General features: G+C 47.4%; 1 protein-coding gene across 2 annotated transcripts in view; it reads right to left on the reverse strand.

The window, feature by feature from the left end:
- TGFBR2 (transforming growth factor beta receptor 2) overlaps positions 1-17,714 on the reverse strand; it is an 86,919-nt gene that overhangs the window by 45,878 nt on the left and 23,327 nt on the right. The gene's annotated exons all lie outside the window — the stretch shown is intronic.

Consider the following 17,714-nt stretch of genomic DNA (forward strand, 5'->3'; position numbering starts at 1 on the left):
TCCACAAAAGCCTTATCAATCAATAAGCAAACAGAACAGCCCACTGCCCTAGGTGTCCCAAGTTCTCTTGAAGAAATTCGGGTTCACTGGAGCTGGGTATGAAGTTCCATTCCCAAGTCATGAAACTGGGAGCTCCATCCTCAACACTGTGTAAGTTGGGCGTGGTGGTGAAACCTGTGATCCAAGCCCTTAGGAGGGAGAGGATGGAGAGTCAAGAGTTCAAGGTTATCCTCTGCTATATATGGACTTTAAAGCCAGTCCAGGGTACATGAGACCCTGTCTAAAAGAAATGGGTAAATAAATCAAACCAGGGCTAGGGGAACCAACGAGAGGTGTGCACATAAGATGGAGACACTAGAAAAGTCGTCGCCCAAGAGGGTAGAGAGGTTACGACCACAGTGAAATGTAGAGGTCATAGAAACAGACAATGACAGTTGAGCTGATGTGGTCCTAGGGAGACTACTATACCCTCCCATGTAAGGAATGAGGGATGCGGATGATGGAGGTGTGGTCAGAGATGTAGGAGGCCGCTAGCAGGTTCCTGAAGTGGAGTCAACTTTCCACCCCAAAGAGTGAAGAAGGGGCCAAGGGCAGTGGTGGAGCCATCCCCGTTCAAAGGCCCTGACAGTTTTCTCAGATGTGGGCTAGGAACAAGATAGCCAAGCTTATGTCTCCTCCGCCCACACTGTCTCCTGTTCTACCACTGCCTTCTGCCCCTGCTCTATTGGCTCTCCATGGAAATGATTGCACCTCGAGGCCTGCCACTTCTCAGACCACATCCCCCCACACCACAGTCACCCCCAGCTCCCTCACCCCTCATATTGGAGGTTATGACATCCTCCCTAGAAACTCATCAGCTTAATCCTCAGTATCTGTTTCTGCCACCTTTGGTCTCTGATTAAATGACACTCTTCATCCCCAAACGAGCAGCTAGTAACAAACTAATGGTTCTGTTTTATTGTTGGTCAAGCTACGTGGGTCATGCACGTCCATATAACATGACCACCAACATGTATGTTTCCAAGGGCCTCAGTCCACCTTTCTCAAACATGTATCTCCAGTGTGTCAAAGAGCATCCACCATATAAAACCATATGGAATCAGTGTCAGTTGCTTTTCTCACTGATGTGACCAAACTACCCAGGAAAGTAGCAACTTGAAGAAGGAGGGCTTTTGGCTCATAGTTTGAGGGTACAGTCCACCACGGTGAGGCAGGGCATGGCAGCAGCAGTGAGAGGCAGCTGGTCACATGGTATGGAGTCGGTGAGCAGAGAACTGAGTTTGTTAACAGAAGCTTGCACTCGATGGGGTAAGCCAAAGCTGCTGTGCACTCAGGCAAACCGAGAGGAGTGAACTCATAGTCTTTGCTGCACTAAGATTAGACACTCAGGCTGGATGTGGCTGTAGAGCAGATGCTGGCCCTGAGGCGGAGCGGAGGTACTTCTGCAAGAGTTCTCCTTCCAGAGGTCTGAGAAGGGTCCCATGCGCTCTCCCTGTGTTAGCCTTAGCTGACTCCTGCCCAGAGGGTGCCAACTCCGGTGTCTCCCACGGTTACTGTCCCTGCTGTAAATTTTAGATCTCTGTCCTCAACATTTCACCCTGCGACCTTTTTTGTTGTCTGAGCACAACACCTGCTTCCTGGGTCTCTAAAAATACAAGCTTATATATTTAAGACCCGCTTTCTTGTGGCGACAGTAAACACAGAAGAAGAAGGGGGGGAGGCAAGCCCGTTCATCCCTTTCGGGCCTCTAGTTCATTTCAGGAAGTGTATTTTTAGGTAAGAAACTATTTTGAAATCCTCAATGCCTTCCAGACTGTTCTCTGCTTAGCTAAAAATATAGGCATCAATGGGCTCTAAACCTTGTTTAAATTTGGTATCAACATAACAATAGATACATTTTTTTTTTTCCTGCAATGGTTATGTTTAGATACATTTGTGAAACAATTCATTCGATCCCCAAGATTTTCCTGCAAGATAATAAAGTAAAGAAATAGAGACTGTATTTCCTACAGTCAGAATTTTTTTTTCCCTCTTGGTATTGAGTGTGTTTGGAATAAACACTATTTGTTGGCTGGAGGGTGGGGCTCTGATGGTCTACTCAACAGATGATGAAGTCTTTGGGAGACAGAACCTAGCCATTTGGCCTTCTAATATTTTAAGATCTTAACCTAGAACAGTGGTTACCAGCTTTTACCACTGTGGACAAGACAGTATGATGCTTGAGCAGCCAGAAAAACAGCAAAACCTGAGTAGATTTCAGGTGTCCTGACTGGTTCTGAAGGTGGCCTGGGCCTTGGGTTTCTATGAGAATGGTCTCCACGGGCTCATATTCTCAAATACTTGGCCCCTAGTTGCTGAAACTCTTTGGGAAGGATGAGGAGTGTAAGTTTGGTCTTGGAGGAACTGGGTATGGTGAGATTTGAGGTTTAAAAAAACTACCACCGTTCTTATTGTGCTTCCTGCCTCCTGCTTGTGGATCCGGATGTGAGCTCTCAGCTGACCCTACCACCATGCCTTTGTTCCACCTTCATGGACTCTGGCCCTCTAAAACCATCTAAAGCCGGATTAAACACTTTCTCATACAAGTTGTTGTAGTTACGGCAATAAATGTCTCTATGCTCATATGGGTGTGGGTACTTTTGGAAGTCAGAAGAGAGACACAAAGCCCCCTCTGGAGGTGGAGTTACAAAGGCATGTGAGACTCCAGGTATGAGTTCTGGGACCTGAACTCCAGTGTCTGCAAGAATACTATGCACTCTTAACTCCTGGGCAATCTCTCCAGAATCCAGGCCTCTGGATATTTCGAGGCTACACAGATAATAGTGTGCAATGGGTCTAAGATTTCTGGGATAGAATTAACTGGGGCAGGAAGAGGGGGAGTCCATGACACACACAAATCAAGGGGCTGAGTGTGTGACCCAGTTGGCAGCAAGCTCAAGTTCTGGTTCGCCCCAGCACCACATAAATGCAACAAATCGGTTCATGTCTATCATCCCAGCATCCTTTAGGTAGAGGCAGGGAGATCAGAAGATCCAGATCATCCTTGGTTACACAGGGAGATCAAGGCTAGCAAGGTTACCTGAGAGCCTGCTTCAAAAGCTCAAACCAGAAGCAAAACCTACGAGCAATCAGAGATTCCGTGTGGTGCTGATGGAAAGCTTCTTAGCAACACTGGGAAGAGTTCCCTTGTGAAGAAAGCCTGCAAAGATGGGGTCCCCTCCTTGCATCTCCTTTCCCAGGGTGGCCATGTTCTTGTCTAGCAAAAGCTTAGAGAGCAGCAGTAACATAGGTCAGGAGTGACAAGGTAGCCACAGAAGCAGAGGGGGCTTAATGGCAGGCAGCTGCTACAGCAGCCACCAAACTGAGGTGTTGACAGGGGTAAGTGCCTAGGGCTGGTGACGAGGAAAACACGCCTAACAGGAGAGAAACAGAAGGAGCTATCAAATATAGAGGGAAGAAGAAAAGTAAGGGAAGGGGAAGGAAAACGGGAAGGAAAAGGAGGAAAGGAAAGGGGAGGAAGGGAGGGGGAGGGAAACTAGGAGAGCAACTCACAAAGGTCCTGATGATCTGTGCCAGTCTGTGCTGGCAAGAACAGCATGCCTGCTGTCCCCCAAGGAGGTCTGAGAAAGTTTTCCACTGACCCTTGAGAAACAGGTGAACAGCACCCCACACCTCGAATTTGGAAGCTTGGGCATTTGGAAGAGCAGTAGAGAAGGGGAATAAATTCCTCTCAGTGGCAGCCAGGGACACGCTTTGTCTTTGTATTTATGCTATTGTTTTTTCCAGCATTATAGCAAAGCCAAAGATACCATTATTAAGGTTTGGCTGGGATATCGCCCCCCTTCCTTCCTCCTTGGATTCCTTTATGAAAACCTTACACAAAGCATGATCGATTCAGTTCACCTTGACCCGGTAACCCCTGACTGAGGTTAGCTGGCAGAGATCACTGCCCACCAACAATTCCATCGGTTCCTGGAAGCCTATAAACCTTCAACCTTTCCTTCAGACCAATATTCTCTTCCCTGTATGTGACAGTGGCCTCTGGATTTTTTCGAAACTGTTTGGCAAGGCAGATACTTTCAGACTAGAACACTATTGGTGGTCTGCGCTGGCCTCATGTCGTTCAGATAAAAGCTTCATGAACTCTGGGAGAGGCAGCAGAGAAACACCAGCTTTTGTTCAGCTCATGCTTTCAGGGGGGTTCACAGATGCAACAGATGAAACCCCAAACCTCCCTCTGTGTCCTCAAGAATGCTGGAAGACCTCAGGAGGTCATGAGGACAGGTGAAGGGAGGTGGTCGAACTTTATATTTCCGTCCCTGTCCCTAGGAAGAACCCATTCCAGCCGTGCTCTTTAAGCATGGAGTAATGATTCTTAGGTTTAATCTGTGATACTCCAGAGGCCAAAGGAGCATAGAAACTGCAAAGAAATCCGTCTAGAACAACAGCTAGGGACAAAGATATTTTCTAGGGACAAAGGAGTTTCTAAACTCAAGAAACTACTCCGGGCCATAGGAGGGAGCGTCGTCTGCACATCGCTTGCCTTGCAAGGAGAAGATCCTGACTTTAGTCCCCAGGTTGGAGGCTTAAACCACAAGTTTCCACTTCACCAGACCCTATGTAAAGACACAAAACAAAGCAACAGCAACATTTGGGTATGGTGACATACAGCTGTCCTTCTATGGCTGGGCTGCTGTGACAGGTGGAGACCTGGGGCTCCCTGGCCAGCGAGCCTAGTTAGTGAGCTCCAGACAGATGAAAGACTTCACTTCAAAAATAAAGTAGAAGAGGGCTGTGGGGGGGGAGGGGTGCACATGCCCATGACTACTATACCTGCGTGTGCCAGGATCCTCCATGTACACACATTAAAAAACAAAACAAAACAACAACAACAACCAACCCCACCAAGACGGCTCTTCAACAACCTCTAATCAAAATTCCAAATGCTTCCCAATCCGATAGCCGAGTGTTTAGTTAAGCAGTCCGACATTAAGGCAGCACATTTTAATTGCTACAGACCCTCCGTTAGAAGTTGGTCACCCTTTGTACCCTTAGCAGGCAAATTAATTATTTGAAGAAGTTCCAAGAAAAAGAGGCTCTCTTACCTAGAAATTCTCACGCTGGCCTATGACCTGAGGCAGCTGTCAGAACAGGTGACAGAGTGGTGAGACACAAGACGTGTCACTTTTCCTCCTCAAGCCCTTGAATAATAATAGTAAAACCTTCACCATCACAAAGCTTTACCTCACACTCCCCCAAACCCACCGGAGGCTCTGAGTTCTCACTGTGAAGCGGGGTATGACTTTCTAGACAAACACCGTTGTCTAAGGATCTGTGGTGGTAAGAAGGGGTCCGATTTATAAATTGGGATTAGGACTTCTTGGTCCACGTCTTTGAAATGATGTCTACCAGTGTCTGGAAGGTTAGGGGAAAATTCATCAAGACTGCTTAACCTTCTGCCAGAAGTGTGTTCACAGAACAGTGAACTTTGTTCTCCTTCTTACTGATTATTCTTGGGTAGTGAGGCAGGGGCACAGCATACCCCAGCACGGACCCTTGGTAACTTTGTAGAGTTGGCTTTTTCTTCCAGCTTTACTTGGGTCTCAGGGATCCAACTCCGATCTTCAGGCTTGTGCGAAGAGGACTTATCTCTAATGAGCAATTCGCCAGCCCTCTTCATATAACTCTGGATTCATGCACACCTTTGTAACGGCCAGGTTTGGGGAAAGCCTGCTGCCCATTGACTCCACACATGCCAGTGATGTCTGGCTTGAGGCCGTATATTTCAGAGTTCCGTTGCTGTTGGTGCAGCTGAAGGCGGAGCATCAGCAAGTAGTGAACAGAACCCACTGTGCCTTGAGGCTGAGCTTGTCAAACGGGAATACACACTCAAATCCCTCAGGGGAAATACTGAAGCGACAGGTGTGGTGTGTTCACAAGCTCACAGAGATTCGGGGGCCGGTGTGTCAGACATTCCTAGGGTAGACTGGAAGTATGGGAACCAGACAGGAACTCATGCTGAAGTTCTTCCCCAGGAGACCCCGTGCTCACTCTTGCAGAGTACAGGGGAGTCAAGTGATCGATGGCAGCCTCCTTTAGTTAAAACCAATTAACTCAGCTGCGAAAGCACATATTCAGAATACCTTGGTGGCAGTGCCGAGACTTAGGTTTCATTAAAAAGTTGAATGGGGGATAGAGGGACTGTAGCTCAGACATGGATTTAATCCTCAGACCCCATGACTTGAAAGAAAGAAAGAAAGAAAGAAAGAAAGAAAGAAAGAAAGAAAGAAAGAAAGGAAAGAAGGGAGGGAGGGAGGGAGGGAGGAAGGAAAGAAGGAAGAAAGGAGGGAGGGAGGAAGGGAGTGAAGGAGGGAGGAAGGGAGTGAGGGAAAGAGGGAGGGAGGGAGGGAGCAAGGAGGAAGCTGGGCATGACAGTGCAATGGGAAGGTGGACACAGGCATATTCTTGGAGTCGGCAGGCCAGCCAGCCTAGCTGACTTATTTGGTAAGCTCCAACTAGTGAGGAACCCTGCCTCAAATAATACGGTTTTGTAAACTGAATGTTTGTCACTTGAGGAATGATACCTGATGCTGTCTTCTGGTTTACACACACACACACACACACACACACACACACACACACCTAGCAAGTCTGATGCTATTCACATCTGAGGTAGAGGTTCACTGCACCCACCCATGGGGAGACTTGCCACTTCCCCTTTCTCTGCAGATTTTAGAGCTGCCAAAATGGAAAGCTGATTCCCTTGCCTTTCCCAGTCTCCTCTTACAGCCCCTTCCACCTGCTTTCCCTTAGACTTGGCCCCTTAAGTGATCCCAGGCCCAGAGGCCGGCTTGCCATCTGGGCCCACACTGAAAGACCCGATCTCGGAATGGGTTTTAATTGCAGCTGGCATGTCAGAGTCAGACACCCAGGCCACCATCTGGCAGACAGTGATGTGGTTTGCCATGCCGGCGGCTAACACCCACAGCTCAGGAGACCAGGTGGGACCAGCCCACCAGCCTGTCACGTGGGTCTCCCATCCAGAACAAAGAAGCAAGCCAGTGGGAATCAAAAGTTCCCACTCCTACCCAATATGGTAGACAATTACCGTAACCCATCCAACAAATGCATAAAAGCTTCCTGAGTTCCAGGGATTTTTAAAAAAAAATATTTTGACTCCATTTTCCTGTGTGATTAAAGTATTTTGCCATGGGAGAGTGGAGTGAACGTCTCCAGGTGCAATGTCCTGTAGTCCCTGGGCACTGGTGCTAGAAGGCTGTTACTTGGCTCACTGTGACATCATGGAGACTAAAGGGAGGTGACAGTGGTCACAGTACTTTATTAAATGGGCTGTGGAGATACTAGTGTTTGGTCCGCAAAGTGTTTGCCTTATAAGACCCAAGGACCTGAGTTCAATCTCAAAACCCATGTAAAAAGCCAGAAGTGACACATATTTGTAATCCCAGTGCTAGAAAGCAGAGACAGGAGGATGCCTGGGACTTGCTGGCAGTACTTGGTTATCTCCAGGCCTGTGAGAGACACTGTCTAGAAAAAGGGGGGACATTCTCCTAGAATGTGATCTGGGGTCATCCTCCATCCCCAACATATACACACGATCGTGCATACATATTTCCTTCACTCAGAAAATCAGCCAGATGCAGATGGGGTTCAGAGTGGACACATGGGCAGGACAGCTTCCCAGACCCTCGACATGTGTTCCCCACTCCCACCCCCCACCTCTCTGCTGCTATTGCTCGTACTGTGCTCATTTGTTGGGTATCCACCTGCTTCTGAGAGATTTGGGCTTCGAGGAGATCCAGGAACTTCACCCAGAGGCAAAGGGAAGTTCTTTCAGAGCATCTTACCTAGCTGGGTCCTTGGGTGACAATCCCCAGCTGGCTGAGTCTTTCGCCCGGAGGTCATCCTGGTGCTTTGGGGTTGTCCGATAGTCATAGGATTGGCTTTGGGACAAATCAGTTACAAAGGACTAGAAGACTAAAGGGAACAGGAAAAGTTCCCAATAGAAGTGGAACAGCCAAGAAGACATGAACCCCAACCCAGATTGTAGCCATCTGAATAGCACAGTTCACTATTCTGTAAGATCTGTATAAACTCAGTGTCTGGTTAAAATGTCCGAGTTAAAGACTGATAAATAAGCCACTTGTAGACTGCCTTCCTGTAGCTCCAATAAGAACGGTCTACTATTATGATGGGGCGGGGCAGAGGAGCAGCTGCCTGTGCGTGAACACCAGGCTTGTAGAACTTGTTCTTAGAATTTGGCCGGTCGGGCTTCCCCAGCTTCCATTAATAGCTCGTGAGTTGTAAGACTCACTGCAGCTCTTTCAAGAGAAGCACAGAGACACAAATTTATATTCACCAAGCAAGCAAATTAAGGGATCAAATACTAATTATCTGTACTTCTTAAAGACCAATCCAATAGCTAATTCTGGGGGAAACTTGGCTGCCCCTGAAGAGAGTTTAAAAAATATATTTGGCAAGGACGTTTTTAAAAAGCCATTTATAGATAAAACAAACTAGGTGAATGGAAAGGTAATCTTTTTTTTTTTTTTTTTTTTTTTTTTTTAAGTTCCAAACATCAGATAACAAAACGAGTTTCGTCTTCCTCCTTCCTCACTTACAAGCCAAGCAATTCCAAAACCCTCCTGGGTGCAGGATCTCAGTCACTGGGAAATGAAGGGATTTAGTTTCTTTAGGTACTAAAGAGTCAGTCTCTCTCTCTCTCTCTCTCTCTCTCTCTCTCTCTCTCTCTCTCTCTCTCTCTCTCTCTCCCCCTCCCTCCCTCCCTCCCTCCCTCCCTCCCTCCCTCTCCCTCTCCCTCTCTCTCCCTTTTGGTCTTCTGTGTTCCCAAATCAGGATACCATAATGGGGAGGAAATACTAAACACTTAACACACACACACACACACACACACACACACACGAAAAATACAATGACTCTTGGGAGTCTAGCTTCGAACTCTTGTCCTGGTGTTGGCCAACTGCACTCTCCTCTACCAGACTACACCCTGAGCCTGACAGTGGTTTTTCTAGAAAAGAGATTGGGCCTTTGTCATCTCTTCCTTCACTCACTTTAGAGGGCATTTATCGCATGGTGTCACAGCGATCGAAACCCAAGCACTCGGAGGTCAAAGACGTGAGGGCTGCCCGAGTTCCCTTTAGGTAGCTATGACCAAACACTGACTAAAGCAGCTTCTGGAAGAAAGGGTTTGTTTCCTCTTATGTTTCCAGCTCCCAGTCCCTCACCGAGGAAAGTCGGGGATAGAACTCCAGGCAGGAGCTTGAGGGTGGGCCTGTTTGCTGTTTTTCCTAATAGAACTCACTCACATAAGAAACCATGGAAGAGGCTGCATGATATCTGAAGCAGGCTCATGCTTATCTGTGTAGCTTCATTACCCAGCCCAGGGCCACCTGCCTGGGGATAATGCCATCCACAGAGGGCTAGGCCCTCCAGGATCCATTAGTATCAAGACGGTCTCCTAGAAGCATGCCCACAGGTCAATATCTCTAGTCTGTGTCAGGTCAACAAAGTTAACTAGACCAAGTGCAATTCCAGGTTCAGCCTTGAACTTTCTCCGGGGCCGTGGACAGCATCCAGTCAGTATATTTCCTGAGCAATGTCAAATACCTTGGGGTTAAGATGGAGAAAAAGTATTCTAAGGCAGAAGGAAGCATGACTCCGCCCTCTCATTGTTCAGGTAATGCTCCGTCCAACAGTGGGACAGTGTACCAAGAGGACAATTATAGGAATAGAATGGGGAGAGGGAACTAGAGAGATGGCTCAGTGATGAAGAGCACTTGTCGTCTTTGCAGTGGTCCCAGGTTCCGGTCACAGCACCCACAAGGTGGTGCACGACCATTTCTAACAGTCCGAGAGGATCTGACTTTCTCTGACCTCCAACGGGCACAGGCATGCACATGCTATACTTACATACAAACAGGCAAGACACGCTACATGGTGCATTCTATGTACAGCATTCGACAGATGCAATAGAATCGGCTGTTATTACAATTGTTGTAAATTATAAAGATTTCTCCCAGGCTCAGCGGGGAGATGTGCTGGGATGGATTTCAGGGGAATCTTCTTTAGTGATGCCAGCCACTCACCACAGGAAAACCTGAGAAGAGGCCCAGCAGCGACCCAGAGAACCTTGCTATTATAGATGTTAGAAGGATAGGGCGTCTGATCTTGGAGAGCAGGGAGGGTCTCTGAACTTCAGGAGGGGGAGTCTCTGGGTTTAGAGTTCCCAGGTTAGCAGACTAGCAGAGGTTTTAGATAGAATATAAAGATAATTTAAGAAACTAATCTCGTGGTCCCACCCTGTCTGGCTGCTGTAACATGGTAGGACTTTGGTAACATATGGAAGGTTCTAGCTAGGAACCTTTTAGAGGAGCCAACCCCTTCTATAAGGGGCACCCTCTGTGTCCAATGGTAAGTGTGTTCAAGGATCTTAGAACCAACCTTCTAGAACCAAAGCAACTGTGCACGGGCTGGGGTGTAGCTTAGTGGTAGAACACTCACCTTACATGCATGAGGCCCTGACTCCAATCCCCAGGTCTTCTGTTCTTGTGTGTGTGTTGTTCATTACCAACTTAGAACTAGCCACTTAAGAGCAATGATCGACAGTGAGGCCCTTCTGCTGACTTCTTGCACACTTACCTGGTGAGAACCAACCTGCCAGGCAACATGCTAATTAGAGCGTTGCTAAGGTAACGAGGCAATTAAGGCACCTTAGAATTCTGAATTACTGGAGCAAAGTTGTTGCATTGTGTACAGCTTTCTTTCTCACAGACTGAACTGACACATTTAGGTTCATAGCCAAGGAGAAAGTGGAAAAGAATTTGGGTAGCATATCTTCAGGAATCCAGGTCAGAGGTGCTCCGTGCATCCAGACATCCAGAAAACGTCTTCCTGTATTCTCTCCTCGAAGCTAACTGCATAATTCTGCCTTCCCATCTGTTCTGGAGGAGAGTTTGGTGAGCAGGAAATACAAGCAAAGACCACATAGGAAAGGCTTCAGACCCAGCTTAGTGGGTGAGCAGTTAGCCACTCAACTCTCTGTGCCTTTTCACGGACCAAACAGATCAGTCCGTTATGAGAATCTTTAAATTCTATTCGTTTTGCAAAACATTCTCAACCCAACTAACTCTCAGGAGCTAGGAAATCTACGTGTGTCGGTCCCACCTAAGAAGAGTGTTGTGATTTAGCCTACAGGGGAAGAGGTTGGGGAGACAGCTTGTGAGTACCTGAGTTAAAACTCACATAAAAAAGGCAAGTGTGGTGGTGCATGCTGTAATCCCTGTGTGGGGAAGTGGAGACAGGTAGGTGCCCGAGGCTCACCGGCCAGCCAGCCTCTCAAATCAGTAAGCCTCGGGTTCACAAATCAAGGTGAAGAAGGCCACATGGCTCCACAGTAAAGACATCTTCTACCGGGCCCGACAGCTAGAGTTGGGTTGCTGAGACCCATGTGGTAAAAAGAGGGAATCAACTCCCAAAGCCACTCTCTGCCCTCTACACACCAGAGCACACACAGACACACACTAACTCATGCATGCACATAGAACAAAAAAAGGGCTTGGAGACCACGCAGAGCAAACAAACGGGTTGAGGTCCATTGTCCTATTTGCTTAGTTTGTTTTGTGAGACTCCCTCTCTCTGCAACTTTCACATCCCCACCCAAGGCTCACATACCAACCCTAATCACTGCAACTGAGCAGGCTGCACCATTTGGGTGTCACGAGTTCAGAGGAAGGGAAATTCTGCCACGTGACAAAGGACCACTTTCCGTACAGAGGCTGTAGGCATTTCCTCTGATTTCTCTCAGGGCAGAGGAGGAAGCTGCAGTTCAGAGCACAGCATTTACTGTAAGCTTTTCAAACCCTTGGCCTTAGAAGTCCCAGTGTTTACGTGACACCTCTGGCCTCGGCTTGAATGGTAAGTGGTGATAAAGCCCAGGCACCATTGCACACAAACGTCTAGTTCACAAGCAGTGAGTTGATTCTGTTTGGTGAGTGTCTAACACAACACCCAGGTCAGCTTTCTTGGTTCCAGAGGAGGGGTGTGGTTTCATGACTTGTTCAAGTTAGCTCAACCAGTTGGAAGTGTCACAAGGAAGGGACTGTCCGCTCCTAGGAAACGATCATTATTCTAGCCCTGGCTCTAGTATCTAATAAGAGTTCAGTATATTTTCAGTATTAAATTCCAGATTCTGGATTAAAAAACAACAAACATGTATTTATCATGCGTGTATATGGTTGGAGGTGCATGTCACAGTGCTAATGCAATTTGTGAAAATTGGTTTTCTTCTCCCAACACGTTGACTCCAGAAACAGGCTAGGCAGTAAGTACCTTTATTTACTCTCTGAGCCTTCTTAACTAGCCCATTTTTTGGTTTGTTTGTTTGGTTTGGTTTTGCTTTATTTCTGAAGGGGTCTCATGTAGTCCAGACCTTGAACACACTGTGTAGCAAGGATGATCTTGAACTTCTAATCTTTCTGCCTCTACCTACAGAGCGCTGGGTCACTGGCATGTATACCCCCCCTGCGGTTGCCTGTAGTTCTTGAGCTGACTGACTCTTGGAGCTCTGAAGTATGCATCTACCAAGTGAGCTACAGCCCTAGCCCATCCAACAGATATCAACAGAATTAAAAGTCCTTGTATATCACGGATTCAATCTGATTTCAAAGGCCAGAGATGCAGTCGGTTCTCAGGAAATGAAAGCAGGGTCAGCCCTCTGAGTGGCGTTGGCCTGCTATCTGAACAATGGTCATTCCTAGCAGCCAAACTCTGACAGGCTGGCCACAGAAAAGAGACTGTGAGGTGAGATCCACTTGGGTTTCTGAGATAACACACCAGACCCCAGGACCTTCCCCTGCGTGGTTTGCAAGCAGCGGAAGCACAAGGAGAAAGAACTGAGTTTCCTGCGTTGTTCAGACTTCAAGGAAAGACAGCCAAGGGCAGGACGTGGGAAATGAAATCCGAGAATCTGCCCTCAAAGTGAATGATTTCGCTTGTTTTCTCACAGAGAGCTTAGATGAAAAAGGGTGGAGTGGTTGGCTGCCTTTCGTGGGTCTTACAGTCCAGACCAAAATGTCTAGAAAAGTCAGCTTCCCCCCCCCCCAAAAAAAAGCCCACAATGATCCACTGAGGCTGGTAATTTGGCTCAGGAAAAGTACCTGGGCCGTGTCATTTATTAAAAATCGACACTGGCACTAGGGAGATGGTTCAGGGGGTAAAGGGCCTACTGTGCTGTACAAACCCAAGAACCTGAGTCCAGATCTTCAGAACACGCAATAAATAAATAAATAAATAAATAAATAAATAAATAAATTTTAAAAAGCCAGGTGCCAGGGCACTCACCTGTAACTTCATTGTTGGGGAGGAGGGAGGAGGTATATGCCAGTGGAGTCTTGGAACCCACTGGCAAGTCAGCCTAGCCAAGAGGCAAGCTCTGAGCTCAGTGAAAGACCCCACTGGGGGAAAAATAATAATAAAGTGGCAAGCAAGAGAGAAAGACACCCAGAGTCAGCTTCTGACCTCCGACACAAGCAAGCCCACCTGCACACACACACACACACACACACACACACACACACACACACACACACAGACAGACACACACACACACACAGGCACACACACAAATCATTTCTAAAAAATGTAAACAAATCAAAATAAGAAAATAAAATAAAAGACAATTTATTCCTCACAACCGTGAAGGTTGAAAACTCAAGACTAAGAGATCAGCAGGCTAAGTGTCCATTAAGAGCGCTCTACCCTACTTAAGCAATGGGGTCATGCTGTCCACCCTCTGGAAGGGACCTTTGCTGAGGACTTGTTTGTTGAACAGCAAAAGAGGCCAGCTGCTTAGCTTCAGTCCTTTTCCTCAGGACCCATCCCATCATGTTGTAACTAAGCTCACATGAGGCCGGGTCTCTGAACTACAGAAGGCCATAGTCAAGCCACAGCGGCTGGAAGCAGAAGCAAGCATGTGCCACACTGGCTGTCGGCACAGCCTAGAAGAGCCAATGTTGATTCCAGTAGTGATTTTAATAAGGAAAATGAAACATACAAGGTCTACAGGGATATTTTTCTAAAAAATTGTTCTCTCTGATGTGCAAGTGTATGTGTGTGTGTGTGTGTGTGTGTGTGTGTAAGGTCATATTTGTGCAGGTACGTGCGTGTTTGTAAATGTGTGTGCACACATGAACCCATATGTGTGAAGGACAGAGCACAGTCCTGGTGGCTGTCCCTCAAGTACCATCCCTGTTTATTTGAGACAGGGTCTCTCACGGGCCTAAAGTTCACCTATTTGGCTAGGCCAGCTGGACACTTGGCCTTACAGATTCACCTGTCAGTGCTAAATCCCACCACACCCTCTTTGTTTGTTTGTTTGCTTTTGATGGGTTCTGAGGATTACACTCAGAACCTCCTGCTTGCTTGACAAAGTCTTTATCAACTGACTGATCACCCCTGCTCTACTTCAGACCTCTGAAGAAGTCCCTTTATGGAAGCTCTAACTTGGATCTCTTCACTTGGACCTCCATTCGAATAACCTGCTCACTAAGCCTACCTCATGCTGGAGAGCTGGATTCCGGGCTGGAAATGACTCTGAGAGGATATTTGGATAAGAATCATCCTGCCAACGTTACCCTGATCTCTTCTTTCAGACCAAATCCCAATTCTTTCGGAGTCTATTGTCAAAACCAGGCATCCAGTGATGCACTGCAATGACTAAAGAAATCCTTAGGGGACTGGGCTGAAGGCAGGAGGTGGCGGGCAATCGGCCACCGCTCTGGGCACTTACCCTTTTTTTGTTCCAGTGAAGCGTTCTCACTCCCGAGACCCTCCCTGTTCCTGCTTTGATTCCAATCTCTGCTCAAATATAACCGCAACAAATAAACCGTTCTTCACTTCTTTAACTTCTCATTCCTGTGTGTGTGCTGTGTGTGTGTGCACGTATGCACATGCGTGAACATACATGCTGGGGGTCAACTTCTGTGGCCTTCCTCTCTCACCCTCCAGCTTTGTTTTCTTGGCAGGGTCTCTCCAGCCCTGATGCTTGCTGCTGATCTGGTGGTTAGATTCTCTGGCCAGCGAGTTCCAAGAATGTTCCTGTGTCTGTCTCCCCAGAGGTGGGGTTACCTGCTCTTACTACCGTGCCCAGTTTTACCTGTGTGCGTGCTAGAAAGCAGAACCCAGGCCCCCAAGCCTGAGCACTTCACAGGATGAGGCATTGCTCCAGGCTATTCCTGATAAACCCATAAATGACAGACAGCCACGGCCAGCCTCCAGCCCTCTCCATTAAACCTGCCTATGATTTATAACCTGAGTCTGTTTTCTAACTTAAACAGACTTCGTTTAGTTTCTGGCTGCACTCTGGGCATCTCTAACATTGGCTGTGCTGCTCTGGCTGGCTCTCAGTACACACTTGCTGATCGGTCCTCCCAGTCTTATGAAAGCTCCTTCCACATCCTTCTCTTCTGTCAGATTCATCTGATCTTAAAAAAAAAAAAAAAAAAAAAAAAAAAAAAAGCCTGAAAAGTTATTTACTGTGGCTGCCCAAGGAATCAGGACATGAAACAATAAAGGTGTGTGTGGGGGGGGGGGGGCATGATAAATCCAGAGATGAGTGTAAGTATTTGTAAAAGATAAATAACTCTAGGTTTAAGTAGCCAGAATTGGCAGTGGAAAGGACATTGGGTTAGAAGTCAGGGTGTGGTTTTTTTCCTTCAGGAGCTGGCCCTGAGGATGGGCTGGAGCCAGACTCCAGAGTCCCCAGAAAGGCCTCTGGCAAGAGGCACCTTCCTGAAATGTTGAGGTCAAGGGCAGGATCCCAAGCTGTAAGGCAGCCAGCATCAAAGTACACTTTTCATAACTGAGATTAAAATAAGTAAAAGCAGGCTGGGCAGAAGCCCCGTGGTGCACTCACCTGCTGCCCTGGGTTCAATTCCCAACACTGCCAAAGTTAAAAGAATAAAAATCACGTAGGTGGTTCTACATCACACTAGCCACTCAAAAGTCCCATGTGAAGAGAGACTGTTTCAGGATAAGACATTCAAGGGGCTGGGAAGACAGCTCACTGGGTCAAATGCTTGCTTCACAACAAGCATGCAAGCATGGACTCTGACATTTAATCCCCACTGTCCAAGGAAGAAAAAGAATAAGAAAGAGAAAGAAAAGGAGGAGGAAGAGGAGGGAGAGGAGGAGGAGGAAGAGAAGTTTAGTAGTGTTTGATGTTTATCTGTCAGAGAGATACAGAAACAAACAAAACAAAGAAACAAACTAACAAACAATCCCTGCACTCTCCACCACACACACACACACACACACACCCACACACACACACACACACACACACACACACACACCAAGCAGAAAACCCAATAGTAGCAAACTTCTCAAGAATCGAGACCATAGTTAATATAGTAGTCTAGGAATGGAATGAACTCGGGGAAGAGAGAAGAGAGCTGCTCCAGCCTTGGGTGTCATCTATTATGAAAGGGGGGGGTATCACCTATTATGAAGGGGGGGTATGGGGGCGGGGCTAGTACTAGGTACTTTATTGGCTCTGGCCTTGGTGTCCTCGGTGAAGCGAAAACAGTAAACGAATAACAACTAAGGACAGGGATTAGGGCTCCTGTGAAATCCTAAGCCCTGAGTGGCAGCACCAGGAGGTTCTGGTACTGAGAGAAATGGGCCAAACTCTGCAACAAGTTGCAACCTGCCAGGGCTGGAGTCAGCGGGCCTAGCCTCTGCAAATGCAAATCCCTGGCCCCAAGATAAAAGACTGTTTAAAACAGGGGAGGCTTGCCAAGGTATCAAGTGACTCTTGTTAAGCCCCATTTCAATGACAGACACATAACACAGAGCCGAGGAGCTGAGATTAAGTTTCCAGGCAAAGCCCGCAACAGCCTAGAGCAAGGAAATTAATATTTCAGAGAAAACATTGGAGTTTTTTTTTTATATAAGGCAAGGCTTTATGGAGGGTTTCAGCCACAGCCTGCCAAATGTTGCTGAGCTCACAGGACAAAACTGAGAGGTGACCAGCTCACAGAGGGAAACCCCCCAAGGCCCTGGGGAAGCCAGTTCTCTGCAGGACACGTAGATAAAAGCCAAGCCTGGTTCAAAGCAAGCATTCCTCAGCCTGAGACCTCTCGGCCTGCCCTAGGCTTCCTTTCCCCTCCTTTCCTGTGTCTCCAGGAGAGATATTTAAAGTTAATATGCAAAGCTGTAGGCTTCACTAGGGCTTTTCAACAGGAATGGGTCACCAGCTGTTCCAACCCCTCCCCTAGACTTTCCAGGGTTCCTCTCACCTCAGCACTGTCCCAACCTTCTGCCTTTTTGTCCAGGATGAGTCTGAGTTGTTGATAATCCCCGCACTTTACTCTGACAGAGCAATATAATGTTTTGAACTTGTATGTGCTTGTGTGTGTGTGTGCGTGCATGCACACACGCCTTCATGCATGTGCACATGTGCACTTATACCTGTGTGCTTGCAGAAAAACATGCATGCAGAGGTCAGGAGATAACTTTGGGTATCAGCCTTTGCCTTCTACCTTGAGGAAAGCCAGAGAGCTGCAGGGGAGTCTCCTGACTCTGGACCCTTCCATCTCATCAAGGTGCTGAAAAATACTATTCTTACAGCCCTCTGCAAAAAAGTGTGTGTGTGTGTGTGTGTGTGTGTGTTTGTGTAA

This window comes from Micromys minutus (genome assembly GCF_963924665.1).
Source record: "Micromys minutus genome assembly, chromosome: 21".
NCBI classification, from domain to species: Eukaryota; Metazoa; Chordata; class Mammalia; order Rodentia; family Muridae; genus Micromys; species Micromys minutus.